Raw genomic sequence first — 5010 nt, 5'->3', positions numbered from 1 at the left:
CTGAAATTGTTTCTGCAGTCAATGCATGCTACTCGTACTAGTGCCATCATGATGATCATGCTAATTATGTTGACTGCATTTCTAGGCTACTGCATTAATGCTACTCATTCTGCAATTGCTGGCAAAATGTCTGCTAATCATGATTATGCTAATGATGTGGACTACATTGCTACCACTGCTATAGTCGGCTAATGCTGCTAGTACTAAAATTGCTGCAAACGTGCCGATCATTAACATGCTAAGTTACTACTAGTGCAATGGCCACTACCTCATTAAAACTGCATTCATCTACCTCACTTTTAGCAATTGAAAGCGATATCAGGCAAAGTCATTTATCAGCATTCATTGATATTCTGCTTTGTGCTTCTTTTTCCATGTCCGGCTTATGCATGGTGATGGGATGCCTAATGCCGATGGGGATGAGTGCTGTTCACCTTGGATACTGGGAAAGTCAGGTTTGCAGGCCTCGTCTGTGCATCAATGCAGACTTCCACTGAGCTATTCACCTCGGTGGCATACATGCCAATACCTAAACATCAGCTTTGTGTTGGCGCGTAGCCTTCCATCGCCAGCTAAATTGATGTGGCCGTGTAGCCTTCCATTGCTGGCAAAATTTCTGCGACCTAGCTGCTCATCTATACTGCACGTCATTGTTGTAGAGAGAGAGGTCATTCTATGCTGCACGTCATTGTTGTAGAGAGAGGTCATTCTATGCTGCACGTCATTGTCGGCAAAATTTCTGCTAAATCAGTGGTGATTTCCATCAGACATCTCACACGCTTTAGCCATTGCTGGCTGCACGTTTTAGTCATTGCTGACTAAATTTCTGCTAAATCAGTGGTGTTTTTCATGAAACGTCTCATGCACTTCAGCCATTGCTGGCTGCACGTTCTAGTCATAGCTGACTACATTTCTGCTAAATCAGTGGTGATTTTCATGAGACATCTCATGTGCTTTATAGCCATCGCTGGCTGCACATTTTAGTCATTGCTGACTAAATTTCTGCTGACCTGGTCGGTCATTATTTACTAATTCTATCATACTATAATTCTAGTAACCTCTGTAGTAGTGGTGAGTACGTGAGTGAAGATACCCGGTTCTCCTCACTGGCTGGACCAATTGCTCTGATTTTGCACACAGCCATTGACCATTACCATCTGAACGCAACTGTGAAGCCCGTTTTTCAATTTCATCAAATCTCAGCTTCTTATTAGCGTTTTTGTGTCAAACACTGTCGCCATGGTTACGGGGCTGCCCAGCTATGGGACGAACTGCCTCCCGGGTTGCCAGATCATGTGCGCATATCCCCCCACGGATGCGCTGCGCCGACCGGGTATGGTCTAGTTCTCATTAATTGCTATATGGCCATTCCATGGGCTTTAGCCATCGCTGGCTGCACGTTTTAGTCATTGCTGACTAAATCTCTGCTAAATCAGTGGTGATTTTCATAAGACATCTCATGCACTTTAGCCATCGCTGGCTGCACGTTTAGTCATTGCTGACAAAATTTCTCCTGACCTGGTCGGTCATTCTTTACTAATTCTATTCTCATTCATTGCTTATGGCGATTCCATGTGCTTTAGCCATTGCTGGCTGCATTTTTCTGACCAAGTGGTAATTTCTCAAGCCATTCCTTGGCTCTCGCATTGTTTAGCCATTGCTGGCTAACTCGGCTCATGTTGAGCCATCCCATGCGCTTTTAGCCATTGCTGGCTGCATTCTGTGACTCAGTAGTCATTTCATAAGTCATTATATGGCTCTCGCATCATTCTAGCCATTGCTGGCTAGTGGGCCATTTCACGGGTGTAACTTTCCTCTTTAAACTCTTTTCTTTATTTTGGGGCTTTCCTTCCTATTCTATCTATGCACGTTAAAATGCAACAGAGTCTAATTGCTGTCAGCCAATCAGTGATTGGGTTTCATTCCATCAAATGGAAGGAAATTATTAAAGTCTTAAAATTATAATAAATCTGTAAATGCATATATGGTTGGATAAAGGTCATGTCAACAGATAAGTACGTTTTTAAGTGGCAGTGGCGCTAAGGACTCACTAATCCTGAGACAGACGAGCCATGGGTGAAGATTTGTGTAAGCAAGTACTTTTCCACCACGTGTGACATGAACTTTAGAAAACTGCATATTGTAGGAGATTAGAAAAGTAGAGAAGGGAACCAATCCACAAATATCACTACATATCTAACCTGTGATTTCTCCTTTCAGTAAGGAAGCATCACAGGAATTACTCAACTTTAACATCAAGCTACATGTTCAAAATATCACTGCCTTTAACCTTTCATTCTCCTTTCAGTCAGCGACCAAGCAACCCACCTCCAATGGGTATCTGCCAGTTGGCGTCAGGAATTACTCCAGCTTAATCATTAAGCTTCATGTATCACTATAGCCATTTTAGCTTACACTTATTTGTTTTGGCTGCTTCTCATTTGATTTAGCTATTTTGTCTCATCTGTTTAAGGAAATAGGTAGCTGATATATTGCACTTTTACCTTAGCGCTAGGTATACTCTTGGTTGCTCGTTTTGCAGAAAATGCACTTAAGACTTCTGGTGATTAGTAGTTTTTGTTCCCTACCTATGTTGAATGCACTTATTGTAAGTAGCTTTGGATAAAAGCGTCTGCTAAATGACTGTAATGTAGCCGGATTATCCCATATTTCATCGAATTCTGGCCATCCCTTTACAATAGGAATACTTCAGCGTTGTAAATTATTTTACCTCTTCAGGTTGCTGGTCTTCTGTCCCTATGCCATTGCCTTGTTTATTTATCCTGATTCTGTTTTCAGCTTAAACACTCCAACATGCCTTAAGTACAGTTTCATCTTCAGCTGCATATAGCTGGTGGTGGTGGTTTCTCACGTCATTAAAATTCAAGTAATTGCCGGCCTTTAAGGCCTCTAGCTTTTCATTGCCATCTTAAAATCTGCTATCATTGTTAAATCACGCTCTAGTCCTCTATATTTTCTATTGGACCACCTGGTCATCATGAGCCGTCCTTCTCGATCCTAGTCGCGGTGCGGCTCCACACAGCGGTGGACATCGCTTTAGGACTCCTGAAGTGCAGGAATCAACAGGTTATTTCATTTCAGGTCTCACCTGACACGGTAAGACGTTTTGGGGGGTTCTCCCTATTCAGCATATCTTATACATATGTACATTGCATATGTACGATAAATGTTAACGGAGTCTAATTGCCAAATATGTTTATTGAATAATAAAATGTTTTATTCAATAAAATTCTCATTTACAACAACTCGATCTCTCTCTTATTGAAATGTAGCTCTAAGCACAAATTCAATAAAGAAGATTGCTGAGTTGTCATTCACAGCTAAGTGTGTGCACTTCTAGCCAATCTGCAGTCAGCCAATCAGGCAGTTGGACTCCGCCTTTAAATATCACTGCCTCACTGCTGTCATTCTCTTTCCAGCATGCAACAAGCAACCCACCTCCATCCCCAAACTCCACCATGCATCAATCGTCTACAGTTGAGAAGGAAGGAGGTTCTCTGCACTGCCACCACCAGCGTCTAGACTCCAGGGGGGGTTCTCCCTATTCAGCATATCTTATACATATGTACATTGCATATGTACGATAAATGTTAACGGAGTCTAATTGCCAAATATGTTTATTGAATAATAAAATGTTTTATTCAATAAAATTCTCATTTACAACAACTCGATCTCTCTCTTATTGAAACACGCACATCCCGTCGTGGAGGCACAGAACACACACAAACACCCGCGCATATAACAGGCGGAGCCGTCCCCCGTCGGCCGTCGCCAACACACACGCGAGCCGTCGCGAGTGCGCACAAACACAGACACAACGGTACATCCTCATGCGGCCCGTCGCGAAAACACACACGGGCGTCGCGCAAACACAAATAATGTACATTGTGACACGTGCCTCCCCAACGTGCATGCATACGTGCGTGTCCACGCCGCGGACCGAAGTTGTGGTGCAATCAGATTCATCTCCCCCCCACCCACACACACACCACGGAGCCACGATGCGGAATGAAATGTGGCTCCCTGGCGTAGGCATGTTATTCCCAGTGCATTGATATAAAACAATTAATTGTACTTGTACTTTTGAATACTTTAGTATTTTTAAAAGCAGGTACTTTTGGAACAAGTACTTTTTTTTAAAGAAATTTCTCTGGAACTTTGAGATTCTTTTGTTAGCCCTCCCTCTGGAGTGCTACAGCGCAGCGGTAACACAGACCACTAGTTTTTATCTCAGCTGAAACTTTGCTTCTCACCCATTGACTTGCATGTTAAATGACGGCTTTTCCCCTTAAAAATAATCGATCATTTCAGCAGCAAGAGCTTCAAAATCTCTTCTAAATCTAGTCAACAAGGCCTGCAGTAGGCTATTCACTGGACAAATGTGCATGACATTATTTCAATAAACTAGAAACACGGGAAATGTTAGAGGGAATAATAGCCATGGATACACGACGGTCGACTGTCTCGACCGTCATGGATGAACTTCAACCTGGTGTTTGCACTGTCTCCATTTACGGCCCGTACATCTACAGAAACGTTCATATTTCAAATATAAAGTGCTTATCCCATGGCCACGGATGTTACATTTTTTTTCTCCATATGCGTTCAACTAAGCGACCCTATCGGTTGGTAGGTGTATTGCACTCTGATACATTATAACTCTATGATAAAATGGCCACCGATCGGATTAAAATGCTTTTTATTGAACAACACAGAATATACGGGTACTTTTGAGAGTCCCGTGCATCATTTTAACATCCGTGGCCATAGCATAAGCAATTTATATTTTGAAATCTGAACGTTTATATAGATGTACGGACCGTAAATGGAGAAAGTGCAAACACCAGGTTGAAGTTGATCCATGATTGTAACAGGAGTTTTCATGTACCGCAGGGTAAGACTACAGTAGCAGTTAATAAATAGACGAACAAGAGTGAGTCGTGTAACTTTCCCAACGTTAAGCTGTGTTCAACAACTCAGGCACAGCCA

The 5010-nt window shown here is 42.4% G+C and overlaps 1 long non-coding RNA gene across 1 annotated transcript; it reads left to right on the top strand.

The window, feature by feature from the left end:
* The first annotated feature begins 1349 nt into the window (after nucleotides 1-1349).
* Nucleotides 1350-3581, top strand: LOC311065550. The gene is made up of 3 exons (XR_014602845.1): nucleotides 1350-1405; nucleotides 1493-3117; nucleotides 3441-3581. It is a non-coding gene; the product is annotated as an uncharacterized lncRNA (long non-coding RNA).
* Nucleotides 3582-5010: the final 1429 nt, after the last annotated feature.

Source organism: Gymnoscopelus microlampas, assembly GCF_963454915.1.
Source record: "Gymnoscopelus microlampas genome assembly, chromosome: 18".
In the NCBI taxonomy this organism is placed as follows: Eukaryota; Metazoa; Chordata; class Actinopteri; order Myctophiformes; family Myctophidae; genus Gymnoscopelus; species Gymnoscopelus microlampas.
Note: the sequence above shows the minus strand (reverse complement) of the source record. Positions and strands in the feature narration are given on the sequence as shown.